The sequence below is a fragment of the Eurosta solidaginis genome, chromosome 5 (assembly GCF_040869045.1).
Source record: "Eurosta solidaginis isolate ZX-2024a chromosome 5, ASM4086904v1, whole genome shotgun sequence".
Taxonomy (NCBI): domain Eukaryota; kingdom Metazoa; phylum Arthropoda; class Insecta; order Diptera; family Tephritidae; genus Eurosta; species Eurosta solidaginis.
The window spans coordinates 172,368,067-172,384,250 of NC_090323.1; the positions used below are offsets into that span (position 1 = coordinate 172,368,067).

Here is a 16,184-nt window from a genome sequence, read left to right on the forward strand (position 1 = left end):
TAAAAAACATAATTGAAGATCATGACGCAATTTGGTATAAAGTTATTAAAAACAAGTAAGGAAGGCTAAGTTCGGGTGTAACCGAACATAACATACTCAGTTGCCAAATTACAACTTGCAAAACTTTTAAATTACCTTCTTTTGAAAGTGGGTGGTGCCACGCCCATTGTCCAAAATTTTACTAATTTTCTATTCTGCGTCATAAGGTCAACCCACTTACCAAGTTTCATCGCTTTATCCATCTTTGGTAATAAATTATCGCACTTTTTCGGTTTTTCGAAATCTTCGATATCGTGGTTGTAGTCGTTCGATTTCGTTCATTTTAAAGAGCAATTTGAGATGAGTACCCAGGAACTTATATACCAAATTTCATTAAGATACCTCAAAATTTACTGCAGCTATCGTGTTTACGGACAGACCGTCGGACTGGCTAAATGAAAAATGAGTTGAATGGTTAAATGAGTTTCTTTTTTCGCCCAGATCATTTTGATATATAGAACTTCATATCTATCTCGACTAGTTTAGTCCGTTACGGGGTACCGTTATGCGAACAAAATTAATATACTCTGTGAGCTCTGCTCAGCTGAGTATAAAAATAGTTGCTCAGAGAAATTTGAAAACTTTATATCTCCCTATTGGCAGGGTGTCTAAGTATCATCGAAAACGGTAATCCAAATTCATTGAGAGGTTATGTTTGTGTGGAAAGCCCCATGTACACCAGAGATGTTCCAAATATTCGCATTCGCAGGGGTTGAGACGCATACCATGAAGTTTCCCAGAATTCCTCTTGGAAACAGTTTCGTACAATGTGAATGCCCTCAGTGAGTGCCGAATGGGAACATATTCGTTCAATCGGACAGTTTTTAATCAATCCCTTTCATACCACTTGCTTTCTCGTATGAAGAGGCAAGAGGGGGAAATCCCTGTCCCTAACATTTGCAACACTACCGACAATACGTCCGCGTAGAAAGCTGATGAATACAGCCCTAAAGATCTGCAATGAAAGTAATGAATCCAGTTCTAATATTCTGTATTTGAGGCGTTGAGATGTCCTATGGATATCAGTGAGGCTCGTCACTTGCGTATAATTTCCTCTTGGCTAAAATTGGAATCGAATGCCTAAGGCAGCCTTATTGCTATGATGGTCGCTAGAGTCACGCTATTACGAAGCAATCTATCTGCTAGGAAGTTAGAAAGCCTGTAAGATTGCCTGACCTGCAGATTTTTCTAGTCAAGCACAGCCCCAAACTTTCTACGAACACATGCAAGGGCAATAGGTAAAAAAAGCCAATTTATTCCTTCCTGAGCTACGCCGCTCGCTGTATCTGAAATTCCTAAGCAGTAGCTAGCCTTAATACCATCCCAACTTTTATCAGACTGCTCTTTTTGTTTAACACCTTTCAACAAAATAGGGCCACGAACTGTAACAATTTCTCCTAAGCTAGAGATAAATGAGACTATAGGTTTTTCGCATCCGAGATTATCTAAACCCTCACAGTATCAGCATACGTAATATGCACCTCAGTACGTAGGTATGTATAACTATTCAAGTTTCGAACAAAAGCTGTGTAGGATTTCATCACTTTATATTTTTCCTTTTTCTGAGGTAAGGTTAGATAATTAGTTAGACAAGCTGAATTGTTGTGGTCCCGGTAATGCTAAATTTTGTGATTTCTGCCAAGAAAGGCTTCTCAGTGAAAAATTATCTGCGTTGCATTCGGAATAAGCATAAAAAATATATTCCCCGTCCCGCTAATTTGTATGAAAAGTTAAAAGAAGCACGACGCAAATTAGAAGAGAAACTCGGCCTTTAATTTTTACGGAGGTTATCGCGCTTTACATTTTTTCAAATATATTTTTTAAATGTGGTAGGACGCCCCACTATTTCCTCTTGGTATACGCTCCTGAACGCATCTTTCGCTTTACTGCATCCTTTGGGATTTCGCGTGTGCTTACCGTTGAAAAGTTTGCCTGCTGAGGCTCTTGGTTGTGGCTTTGAATTCGTGAGCACACAAGTGCATTGCGCCGTTAAAAATAAAGAAATTTGCGGAAATTTGATTTAAATAATATTTGTTGTTGTGGTTGTTTGTGAGCCTGCAACTTACACCAATTGTGGTAAGTTTTTTCCCAAGGATATGGATATGTGCACACATATATATTTCCGCTTTGCCACCTTGGATTAGCTTAACCGGCCTTAAATCTTGCATGAATCTTTTTTATATAAATAAAATATGATGCCCCTGCCGCGCACTTTCAGAATTAATTTGGTCTCAGTTCACTGAGTGAAAAGTGTACCACAAGATTTGGAGGAAGATGGGGATGATAAAATGGTACCTGTATTTTTTCATTTCGAAGGAGTACAACGTTAGTATAGAAAAACAGGATATGGCAAAATTCGGATTGTTATTGGGCAAGCAGTTCCAGTAGCGCTGCCTTGTTCAATCAGGTCCCGTATATTTTCGCTCACGCTCTCTAGACAACGTTAGCAATTTTGGCGTAAGATACGGAAATCAATCCGTGCGGCACATGCTGTTGCTACAAAAATGTAAGGAGCTTCGGAAGGTCAGTCCATATCACTTGACTTAGGTTTGCCGCGTCGTCTCAATATGACGTCCGGTTGCATGCAACTGTCTGTTTTAAATCAAGCGGCTCGCTGTATAAATTTGCAACTATCTATTGAGGAAGGTTGATGTACTCGCGAAGGCCAAGACGGACCTCACCAGCGCAATATGTGTTGGCAGGATTGATTTTTGTGGAAAATAGAATTTTGGTGGCAATTTTTTGAACTTTTAGGTTAAGGCCGTGCTTCTCTTTCAATATTCGTTGTTGTTCTTGTTTTTGTAGAGATAAGGACACTCCTCGAAGGTTTAGGGGAGTGTTATGGACGTTGATGATCCTTTGCCGGATATAGATCCGGTACGCTCCGGTAGCAAGCACCTTGAAGGTACCTCCCATTTATTATGACCAAATTGAACCCTCGATCCCTTCTTGAAGAAAATTTGGTGGGAGGGTATGTTTTGGTGTCCAATTAGGCATTTGTTGGACCACCCGGATTGGACCACTATAGCATATATCCCTTATACAGCCGAATTTCAGAAAAGAAGTTTTTTTTTGTCATATCTTCCACAATTTTCCCGATGAAAGCTTAAAATATCACCAGATGCTTTAATATAATTCACATGTTATTGTCTGAAAAATCATAGAAATTGGTCCTATGTAAATTATTTGTCCCATACAACCTATTTTTCATATACGGTTTTCGTCATTTCAGCCTTATTTTAAGAGGTAGAAGCTTCAAGTTTCACTAAATGCTTACGTATACGGCACATATTACTGTCTGGAACACTCGTAGAGATCGGCCGTATATATAGTAATTATACCATACAACTTACTCTTCAGATAAGAGATTCATTGTCATAGCAATCTCGTAACAGAAACGCGAGTTTTTGTGTGCCAATTACCGATCTATTACACTGGCCGACACAGGGTCTATTGCATGGGAGTTTATGCATGATGAATGCTCCATCAGTAAACAGCTAACATATGCGCGTTCCAGTGTCTTGCGGAGTCCTGGTGAAAACGCTCGCCCTGCTCTTCACTGAGATTGCCCAAATTTTCAGCAAAAGGGTCCAGATGGTTATGGAGAAAGTGCATCTTGATACTCATGTTTACACCCAAATGTTAAAAGTATAGTATCAGTTGGTGTATGTGTTAAGAGAAGTAACAAAATTTCCTGTTTCTTATAAGTTGTTTACAAACCCAGACGATCTCGTCCTATGCAGATTTTTCAGTTGGGTTCATGAGGCTCTGGATCACAAATTAGTTTTCTGGTCTGTGGGCCATCGAAAATACCAGCTTTGACTTTTTCAGAATTTAGTTTTGGAAATGATTTAGAAATGTATTTGAAACATTCCCCACTTTTGTCTAAGGTCTTTACATATTGTTTCATCAGACCCAATTTGATATGCAGAGGAGGTAATATTATTTAGCAGTAGTCTGTTGGTTGGTGGGGACCAATGCAGTTAGAGGGATCTCTATGGTTTATTCATGTTATATTTACCACATAGAAAAACCACTCGTAATATAACAGGAGTTTGGTACTTGAAATGAGGTCTGTTTTTATACTCAGTTGAGCAGAGCTCACAGAGTATTTTAACTTTGATTGGATAACGGTTGGTTGTACAGGTATAAAGGAATCGAGATAGATATAGACTTCCATATATCAAAATCATCAGCATCGAAAAAAAATTTGATTGAGCCATGTCCGTCCGTCCGTCCGTCCGTCCGTCCGTCTGTCAGTTAACACGATAACTTGAGTAAATTTTGAGGTATCTTGATGAAATTTGGTATGTAGATTCTTGGGCACTCATTTCAGATCGCTATTTAAAATGAACGATACGACTATAACCACGCCCACTTTTTCGATATCGAAAATTTCGAAAAACCGAAAAAATGCGATAATTCATTGCCAAAGGCAGTTAAAGCGATGAAACTTGGTAGATGGGTTGACGTTATGACGCAGAATAGAAAATTAGTAAGATTTTGGACAATGGGAGTGGCACCGCCCACTTTTACAAGAAGGTAATTTAAAAGTTTTGCAAGCTGTAATTTGGCAGTAGTTGAAGATATCATGATGAAATTTAGCAGGAACGTTACTACTATTACTATATATGTGCTAAATAAAAATTAGCAAAATTGGGTGAAGAACACGCCCACTTTTTAAAAAAAAATTTTTTAAAATTCAAATTTTAACAAAAAATTTAATATCTTTACTGTATATAAGTAAATTAAGTCAAAATTCAACTCCAGTAATGATATGATGCAACAAAATACAAAAATAAAAGAAAATTTCAAAATGGGCGTGGCTCCGCCCTTTTTCATTTAATTTGTCTAGGATACTTTTAACGCCATAAGTCGAACAAAATTTAACCAATCCTTTTGAAATTTGGTAGGGGCATAGACTTTATGACGTTAACTGGTTTCTGTTGAAATGGGCAAAATCGGTTGAAGCCACGCCCCGTTTTTATACAAAGTCGTCCGTCTGTCCTTCCGCATGGCCCTTAACACGATAACTAGAGCAAAGATCAACATATGAACATGTGAACTTAGTTCACGTACTTATCTGAACGCACTTTATCTTGGTATAAAAAATGAACGAAATCCGACTATGACCACGCCCACTTTTTCGATATCGAAAATTACGAAAAATGAAAAAAATGCCATAATTCTGTACCAAACACGAAAAAAGGGATGAAACATGGTAATTGGTTTGGTTTATTGATGCGAAATATAACTTTAGAAAAAACTTTGTAAAATGGTTGTGACACCTACCATATTAAGTAGAAGAAAATGAAAAAGTTCTGCAGGGCGAAATAAAAAACCCTTGAAATCTTGGCAGGTATTACATATATAAATAAATTAGCGGTATCCAACAGATGATGTTCTGTGTCACCCTGGTCCACATTTTGGTCGATATCTTAAAAACGCCTTCACGTATACAACTACCACCACTACCTTTTAAAACTCTCATTAATACCTTTAATTTGATACCAATATCGTACAAACACATTCTAGAGCCACCCCTGGTCCACCTATATGGCGATATCTCGAAAAGGCGTCCACCTAAAGAACTAAGCCCCACGCCCTTTTAAAATACTCATTAACACCTTTCATTTGATACCCATATCGTACAAACACATTCTAGAGTCACCCCTGGTCCACCTTTATGGCGCTATTTCGAAACGGCGTCCACCTATAGAACTAAGGCCCACTCCCTTTTAAAATACTCATTAACACCTTTCGTTTGATACCCAAATTGTACAAACGCATTCTAGAGTCACCCCTGTTCCACCTTTATGGCGATATCTCGAAAAAGCGACCACCTATACAACTACCACCACTCCCTTTTAAAACCCTCATTAATACATTTAATTTGATACCAATATCGTACAAACACATTCTAGAGTCACCCCTGGCCCACCCTAATGGCGATACCTCGAAAAGGCGTCCACCTATAGACCTAATGCCCACTCCCTCTTAAAATGCTCAGTAACACCTTTCGTTTGATACCCATATCGTACAAACATTCTAGAGTCACCCCTGGCCCACACTAATGGCGATATCTCGAAAAGGCGTCCACCTTTAGACCTAATGCTCACTCCCTCTTAAAATGCTCAGTAACACCTTTCGTTTGATACCCATATCGTACAAACATTCTAGAGTCACCCCTGGCCCACCCTAATGGCGATATCTCGAAAAGGCGTCCACCTTTAGACCTAATGCCCACTCCCTCTTAAAATGCTCAGTAACACCTTTCGTTTGATACCCATATCGTACAAACACATTCTAGAGTCACCCCTGGCCCACCCTAATGACGATATCTCGAAAAGGCGTCCACCTTTAGACCTAATGCCCACTCCCTCTTAAAATGCTCAGTAACACCTTTCGTTTGATACCCATATCGTACAAACATTCTAGAGTCACCCCTGGCCCACCCTAATGGCGATATCTCGAAAAGGCGTCCACCTTTAGACCTAATGCCCACTCCCTCTTAAAATGCTCAGTAACACCTTTCGTTTGATAAATTATCGTACAAACATTCTAGAGTCACCCCTGGCCCACCCTAATGGCGATATCACGAAAAGGCGTCCACCTTTAGACCTAATGCCCACTCCCTCTTAAAATGCTCAGTAACACCTTTCGTTTGATACCCATATCGTACAAACACATTCTAGAGTCACCCCTGGCCCACCCTAATGGCGATATCTCGAAAAGGCGTCCACCTTTAGACCTAATGCCCACTCCCTCTTAAAATGCTCAGTAACACCTTTCGTTTGATACCCATATCGTAGAAACATTCTAGAGTCACCCCTGGCCCACCCTAATGGCGATATCTCGAAAAGGCGTCCACCTTTAGACCTAATGCCCACTCCCTCTTAAAATGCTCAGTAACACCTTTCGTTTGATACCCATATTGTACAAACGCATTCTAGAGTCACCCCTGGTCCACCTTTATGGCGATATCTCGAAAAAGCGACCACCTATACAACTACCACCACTCCCTTTTAAAACCCTCATTAATACCTTTAATTTGATACCAATATTGTACAAACACATTCTAGAGTCACCCCTGGCCCACCCTAATGGCGATATCTCGAAAAGGCGTCCACCTATAGACCTAATGCCCACTCCCTCTTAAAATGCTCAGTAACACCTTTTATTTTGATACCCATATCGTACAAACATTCTAGAGTCACCCTTGGTCCACCTTTATGGCGATATCTCGAAAAGGCGTCCACCTATAGAACTAAGGATTACTCCCTTTTAAAATACTCATTACCACCTTTCATTTGATACCCATATCGTACAAACACATTCTAGAGTCACCCCTGGCCCACCCTAATGGCGATATCTCGAAAAGGCGTCCACCTATAGACCTAATGCCCACTCCCTCTTAAAATGCTCAGTAACACCTTTCGTTTGATACCCATATCGTACAAACATTCTAGAGTCACCCCTGGCCCACCCTAATGGCGATATCTCGAAAAGGCGTCCACCTTTAGACCTAATGCCCACTCCCTCTTAAAATGCTCAGTAACACCTTTCGTTTGATACCCATATCGTACAAACACATTCTAGAGTCACCCCTGGCCCACCCTAATGACGATATCTCAAAAAGGCGTCCACCTATAGACCTCATGCTCACTCCCTCTTAAAATGCTCAGTAACACTTTTCCTTTGATACCCATATCGTACAAACATTCTAGAGTCACCCTTGGTCCACCTTTATGGCGATATCTCGAAAAGGCGTCCACCTATAGAACTAAGGATTACTCCCTTTTAAAATACTCATTACCATCTTTCATTTGATACCCATATCATACAAACACATTCTAGAGTCACCCCTGGCCCACCCTAATGGCGACATTTCGAAAAGGCGTCCACCTATAGACCTAATGCCCACTTCCTATTAAAATGCTCAGTAACACTTTTCGTTTGATACCCATATCGTACAAACATTCTAGAGTCACCCCTGGCCCACCCTAATGGCGATATCTCGAAAAGGCGTCCACCTATAGACCTAATGCCCACTCCCTCTTAAAATGCTCAGTAACACCTTTTATTTGATTCCCATATCGTACAAACACATTCTAGAGACACCCCTGGTCCACCTTTATGGCGATATCTCGAAACGGCGTCCACCTATGGAATTAAGGGTCACTCCTTTTCAAAATACTCATAAGCAGCTTTCATTTGATACCCATATCGTACAAACATATTCTAGAGTCTCCCCTGGTCCACCTTTATGGCGATTTCTCGAAAAGGCGTTCACCTATCGAACTAAAGCCCATTCCCTTTTAAAATACGCATTACCACCTTTCATTTGATACCCATATCGTACAAACACATTCTAGAGTCACCCCTGGTCCACCTTAATGGCGATATCTCGAAAAGGCGTCCACCGATAGACCTAAGGCCCACTCCTCTTAAAATGCTCAGTAACACTTTTCATTTGATACCCATATCGTACAAACAAATTCTAGAGTCAGCCCTGGTCAACCTTTATGGCGATATCCCTAAATGGCGTCCATCCATAGAACTATGGCCTACTCTCTCTTAAAATACTCTTTAATACCTTCCATTTGATACACATGTCATACAACCACATTCCAGGGTTACCCTAGGTTCATTTTCCTACATGGTGATTTTCATTATTTTGTCTCCATAGCTCTCAACTGAGTATGTAATGTTCGGTTACACCCGAACTTAGCCTTCCTTACTTGTTTATACTCAGTTGAGCAGAGCTAACAGAGTATATTAAGTTTGATTGGATAACGGTTGGTTGTACAGGTATAAAGGAATCGAGATAGATATAGACTTCCATATATCAAAATCATCAGGATCGAAAAAAAATTTGATTGAGCAATGTCCGTCCATCCGTCTGTCCGTCCGTCCGTCCGTTGACACGATAACTTGAGTAAATTTTGAGGTATCTTGATGAAATTTGGTATGTAGGTTTCTGAGCACTCATCTCAGATCGCTATTTAAAATGAACGATATCGCACTATAACCACGCCCACTTTTTCGATATCGAAAATTTCGAAAAACCAAAAAAGTGCAATAATTCATTACCAAAGACAGATAAAACGATGAAATTTGGTGGGTGAGTTGACCTTATGACGCAGAATAGAAAATTAGTAAAATTTTGGACAATGGGAGTGGCACCGCCCACTTTTAAAAGAAGGTAATTTAAAACTTTTGCAAGCTGTAATTTGGCAGTCGTTGAAGATATCATGATGAAATTTGGCAGGAACATTACTCCTATTAATATATGTACGCTTACTAAAAATTAGCAAAATCGGAGAAGGACCACGTCCACTTTTAAAAAAAAATTTTTTTTAAAGTAAAATTTTAACAAAAAATTTAATATCTTTACAGTATATAAGTAAATTATGTCAACCTTCAACTCCAGTAATGATATGGTGCAACAAAATACAAAAATAAAAGAAAATTTCAAAATGGGGGTGGCTCCGCCCTTTTTCATTTAATTTGTCTAGAATACTTTTAACGCCATAAGTCGAACAAAATTTAACCAATCCTTTTGAAATTTGGTAGGGGCATAGACTTTATGACGTTAACTGGTTTCTGTGAAAATGGGCAAAATCGGTTGAAGCCACGCCCCGTTTTTATACAAAGTCGTCCGTCTGTCCTTCCGCATGGCCCTTAACACGATAACTAGAGCAAAAATCAACATATGAACATGTGAACTTAGTTCACGTACTTATCCGGACGCACTTTATCTTGATATAAAAAATGAACGAAATCCGACTATGACCACGCCTACTTTTTCGATATCGAAAATTACGAAAAATGAAAAAAATGTCATAATTCTGTACCAAATACGAAAAAAGGGATGAAACATTGTAATTGGTTTGGTTAATTGCCGCGAAATATAACTTTAGAAAAAACTTTGTAAAATGGTTGTGACACCTACCATATTAAGTAGAAGAAAATGAAAAACACATTCTAGAGTCACCCCTGGTCCACCTATATGGCGATATCTCGAAAAGGCGACCACCTATACAACTACCACCACTCCCTTTTAAAACCCTCATTAATACCTTTAATTTGATACCAATATCGTACAAACACATTCTAGAGTCACCCCTCGCCCACCTTTATGGCGATATCTCGAAAAGGCGTCCATCTATAGATCTAATAAAAAATACTCATTAACACCTTTCATTTGATACCAATATCGTACAAACACATTCTAGAGTCACCCCTGGCCCACCTTTATGGCGATATCTCGAAAAGGCGTCCATCTATAGATCTAAGCCCCACGCCCTTTTAAAATACTCATTAACACCTTTCATTTGATACCCATATCGTACAAACACATTCTAGAGTCACCCCTGGTCCACCTTTATGGCGATATTTCGAAACGGCGTCCACCTATAGAACTAAGGCCCACTCCCTTTTAAAATACTCATTAACACCTTTAATTTGATACCCATATCGTACAAACACATTCTAGAGTCACCCCTGGTCCACCTTTATGGCGATATTTCGAAACGGCGTCCACCTATAGAACTAAGCCCCACGCCCTTTTAAAATACTCATTAACACCTTTCATTTGATACCCATATCGTACAAACACATTCTAGAGTCACCCCTGGTCCACCTTTATGGCGATATTTCGAAACGGCGTCCACCTATAGAACTAAGGCCCACTCCCTTTTAAAATACTCATTAACACCTTTCATTTGATACCCATATCGTACAAACACATTCTAGAGTCACCCCTGGTCCACCTTTATGGCGATATTTCTAAACGGCGTCCACCTATAGAACTAAGGCCCACTCCCTTTTAAAATACTCATTAACACCTTTCATTTGATACCCATATCGTACAAACACATTCTAGAGTCACCCCTGGTCCACCTTTATGGCGATATCTCGAAAAGGCGTCCACCTATAGATCTAAGCCCCACGCCCTTTTAAAATACTCATTAACACCTTTCATTTGATACCCATATCGTACAAACACATTCTAGAGTCACCCCTGGTCCACCTTTATGGCGATATTTCGAAACGGCGTCCACCTATAGAACTAAGGCCCACTCCCTTTTAAAATACTCATTAACACCTTTAATTTGATACCCATATCGTACAAACACATTCTAGAGTCACCCCTGGTCCACCTTTATGGCGATATTTCGAAACGGCGTCCACCTATAGAACTAAGCCCCACGCCCTTTTAAAATACTCATTAACACCTTTCATTTGATACCCATATCGTACAAACACATTCTAGAGTCACCCCTGGTCCACCTTTATGGCGATATCTCGAAAAGGCGACCACCTATAGAACTAAGGCCCACTCCCTTTTAAAATACTCATTAACACCTTTCGTTTGATACCCATATTGTACAAACGTATTCTAGAGTCACCCCTGGTCCACCTTTATGGCGATATCTCGAAAAGGCGACCACCCATACCACTACCACCACTCCCTTTTAAAACCCTCATTAATACCTTTAAGCTGGAGACATTGGTGCTTTATCGGTAACCGTATCGGTAACCTTTTAACAGCTGATTCGACCAACCTTATGAGAATCAATGCAATCGATTATTGGTGCTGCTAAGGTCGTAACCCTATCGTAGCCAACCAAATGGTTTTTGGTTTACCGTCGTAACGATAAACAGCTGAATACGTTAGGGATACGACTACAGCGATACGACATACGGCACCAATGACTCCCGTTTTAATTTGATACCCATATCGTACAAACACATTCTAGGGTCACCCCTGGTCCACCTTTATGGCGATATCTCGAAAAGGCGACCACCTATAGAACTAGGGCCCACTCCCTTTTAAAATACTCATTAACACCTTTCGTTTGATACCCATATCGTACAAACATATTCTAGAGTCACCCCTGGTCCACCTTTATGGCGATATCTCGAAAAGGCGACCACTTATAGAACTAAGGCCCACTCCCTTTTAAAATACTCATTAACACCTTTCATTTGATACCCATATCGTACAAACAAATTCTAGAGTCAACCCTGATCCACCTTTATGGCGATATCCCTAAATGGCGTTCACCTATAGAACTTTGGCCCACTCCCTCATAAAATAATTTTTAATGCCTTTCATTTGATACACATGTCATACAAACACATTCCAGGGTTTCCCTCGGATCATTTTCCTACATGCTTATTTTCCCTTATGTTGTCAACATTGCTCTCAACTGAGTATGTTATGTTCGGTTACACCCGAACTTACTTGTTTTATTTTCCTATAAGCGTAAGGACTCAACACAACTTTTACATACTAGGAATTCAGAGTTTATTTTCAGTTTCATATAAGCTCGTTTCACAAGGTCTGACGGATTCAAACGGAATTTCTTGAACATATACGCGCCATAAATAACATAAAACTGTTTGTTACGCAATGGACTACGGCAGTTATTACACCTGCTATGGTAATATGTCAATTGAGAAGTGTTTTTTTTTGTATGATACCCGTATTTCAAGAGTCGAGCTGCTAGAAGAAATTCGAGGGCATATATGAAATCAGCGACCCCATGAATTCGGCTGTGTGGAAGACAGTCCCGTCTTTACTTGTTGGTCCAAAAATTGGCAGAGCGGGATCTACAAATATGATTTACGCCGACTTCGAATGGCATCGGCAAGGTCGATCATTAAGAATACCCAGAAACCTTGGCATCCCAGCAGACATCTGATTGATGAAGCTATACCGCCCAGGGGCTTAAAGAGTAATCTCCGCAAGCATTATGAGGAAATACGGCATCGGAGGACACAGCCGTATGAAAGTAAAAAAGCACGAGCTGGTCCTCAGTGAAATCCACAAACAGGCGTCGGTCCTCTATGCCGGAAATTGCCCAGTGAATCCAGTACTTAAAGAACAATACCCGAAACTAGCAGAAGAGGAACGCACCCTTCCTAGGGAAACGCGCGTCACTCTAGCTCAACTTCGATCTGAATACTGTAACAGGTTAAACTCTTACCTATCCAGAATCAACCCCGACATACAAAATGTATGTCCTGCTTTTAATGTGTTCCCAGATGACACAAACCAACATCAGCTTCTTAAGCTTGTCAGAAATACACTTTGAGTGTTTGTCAAACCACTGCCGAGAAGCGAGACCGATAAGAAATTTTTTTTCTAATTAAAACAATTTTTTTTATTAATTTTTGAACTTGCATTGTTCGGGATTTGAACCAAAGACCTTCGGTGTGTTAGGCGGATCACGTTACAAACCCACCATTCCGCCTTTCCTTCTTTTCAAATTTGGTAGCAGGTTTTCAAAATTTGATTCATTTTCTTAACCCAAGAGTAATTTTGGATAGGATACTATCCTGGAAGGAAAACGCTCATGAGCGTGCGAAAAAAGCAACGGTGGCACTGTACAGCTGTAGGGGTGCTGTTGCGCGAAGATGGGGACTATCACCGGATATTATCGTATGGCTCTACACTGCTGTCGTTAGACCAATCCTTTTATACTGGGCCTTGGTCTGGTGGACGAGCCTAGATACTAAATCAAACCTACGGGCACTCCAGAAGGTACAAAGAAGTGCTCTATTGTGTGTGGGGGGTGCTCTAGTGTGTTTGGGGGTGCACTCCGCACCACCCCTGCGGAGGCGCTGGACACTCTTTTTAATGTGTTGCCAATAGATTTAATGGCCAGGCATTGTGCGGCTTTTCTTCTCTGCGGCTGCGAGATTTATCTGGCTGGATAGACAATGTGGATGGCAATGCCGCCATCGTTAAGAATCTGGATTCGCCTTCGTCGGACTATTCCGCTCCGAATGTCTTTTTCGATATGAAGTACGAGGTTGTTATCCCGGACAAGGATTATTGGTTGAGGGATCCGCCGGACCTGAGCGATAGGCTGCAGATATATACTGATGGCTCAAAACTGGATAAAAAGGTGGGTAGCGGTGTCTTTGCACCTCAACTAGGGTGGAATCTATCTTTTAACCTACCCGATCATTGCAGCGTCTTTCAGGCGGAGGTGGCTGCTATTAACGAGGCCGTTGAGCACCTGAGAAATGCTGTTCACGGCTATAACCAAATTTGTATTTACTCTGACAGCCAGGCTGCACTAAAAGCGCTTGGTCGGGCTCATGTAAGTTCAGGACAATAGAGAAGTGCCGCAAATCTCTCAACGAGTTCGCTGAACAAACTTCCCTTAGTCTGGTATGGGTGCCTGGACACTCGGATGTACCGGGAAATGAGATGGCTGACGAACTTGCAAGAGGGGGCACATCTGTCGTCTTGGAAGTGTTGAGCATGCCGCTTGCTACCTGTAAGTTCACTTTGAAAGGGATTTGCCTTAGGAAAGCGGGTATGAGATGGAGCAAGTTGGATTCTGCTACCACACTAAGCTCGTGTGGCTTGAATGGGATGCAAAACGCACGAGACGTCTCCTTCTTCTTGGAAGGGGGGACTTATCTCTGGTAGATCGACTTATAACCGGCCACATAGCAATCGGGAGGCATGCACAACGGCTGGGTGCTCCCTATAATGATTACTGCAGGAGCTGCAAAGACGAAGAGGAGATAGAAACAGTCAAGCATTTTCTGTGCGATTATCCGGCGCTTTGGCACAAGAGGAAGAAATCTCTGTGATCTCCTTTCTTTGACGATATTTGTGAACTGGTTAACTTGGAACCCAAGAAATTCCTGACGTTTGCTAAATCGACCTGTTGGTTTGAGTAGGGGAGAGATCCGCGTTGTATCACAACACGACCTTTATGGGCCTAAGTGCACTGGTGCACCGGTGGCCACTCTTACCTAACCTAACCTTCTTAACCAATTCAGTAGATTTGCAGCGTACTTACAAACCTACAAATGTCGTCAAGTTCGCGAGTATTTGGTATTCACAAATATTTTAAATATTCTATTGCTGCTAGTCAGCAGGTTTTTAAACAAACTGTATTGAAGCTCGGTATTCCATCATTAATAATGAAAATGTTTATTATTTGCTCATACATATATACACGTGTACATATTTACGTTCATGCGTAAATCAATATTTATTAAGTACATACATACATACACTTTGATTGCTTAAAACCATGAGAAATTACTTTGATAAGCGCAACAAATAATTATCTTTTCAAACAATTAATTAAGGAACATTAAATAAAGAATTTGTTTGTTTTTGTAGACCCATTTAAAAGTTCTATGCATTACTACAACAAATTATTGTTTTTTTTTATCTCTAAATGTTTTATTGTTTTGTCTTTATGTTGCACTTTTTCACGTTCATTGTGCTGAGAATATGATGACAAAGACGAAAGAGAATTCAAATATGACGAGGTGGCCGAGTGGTTAAGGCGTTGGACTGCTAATCCAATGTGCTCTGCACGCGTGGGTTCGAATCCCATCCTCGTCGCACTTAAAGTATAGTAAATGCTTTTTTTTTTAATTCAAAATGAATGAAATATCAAATCAATATTTGTAATTTTAATAATAATTTGATGTTTAATTCATGTTTTAGGATTCGACTTGATAAAAGAATTCGCGCTGCTTTGGTCATGCGATAAGAATAGCGGCTGAAGCAAATGAAACAAAAACAACATTTGTACTACAGAAAAAAGAGAACAAACTGTTTTTTTTTTAAGCTGCAAGGTACATAATTATCATTATTAATCTATATATCTATATAAATCTTATAAAATAAAGTCGCTAAATGCCATGTATGCACATAACTTCACACAGAATGCTCCGATTTTAAAACGGTTTTTTGCATTTGAAAGCTTAGCTACGTGAGATGGTACAGTTAATATAATTTGAAGATATATATTATAGGGGCGTGGCAAATTGCCAAAATGTAGTAAAAAAACATAAAATTTTTGTTTACACAGCTATAACTCATAAACGGATGGATGCATTTAAAAAATTCTACTTTTCAGTAAAACTTTGAACTATTTACCTTCGATCTGCATCAAAAAAATACTTGATTCCTTTCTAATATTTGCCAAATTGTTTAAACAAAAGTACCATTTTAACCAAAAAATGTGTTTGTGTGGTTGTTCGCTGTGAACTGTTCGCGCTAATTGCTTTTGAGTGAGGATGATGCGACACATACATACGTACATACACAGCATTCGCTGCGTTATTTAACTTCGGGCGTAGGTTTATAGGTA

The 16,184-nt window shown here is 40.0% G+C and overlaps 1 non-coding gene across 1 annotated transcript; it reads left to right on the top strand.

Annotated features, from left to right (window-relative positions):
• The first annotated feature begins 15,348 nt into the window (after window positions 1-15,348).
• On the top strand, window positions 15,349-15,430 carry TRNAS-GCU (transfer RNA serine (anticodon GCU)). Its single transcript has one exon. It is a non-coding gene; the product is annotated as a tRNA-Ser (tRNA).
• Window positions 15,431-16,184: the final 754 nt, after the last annotated feature.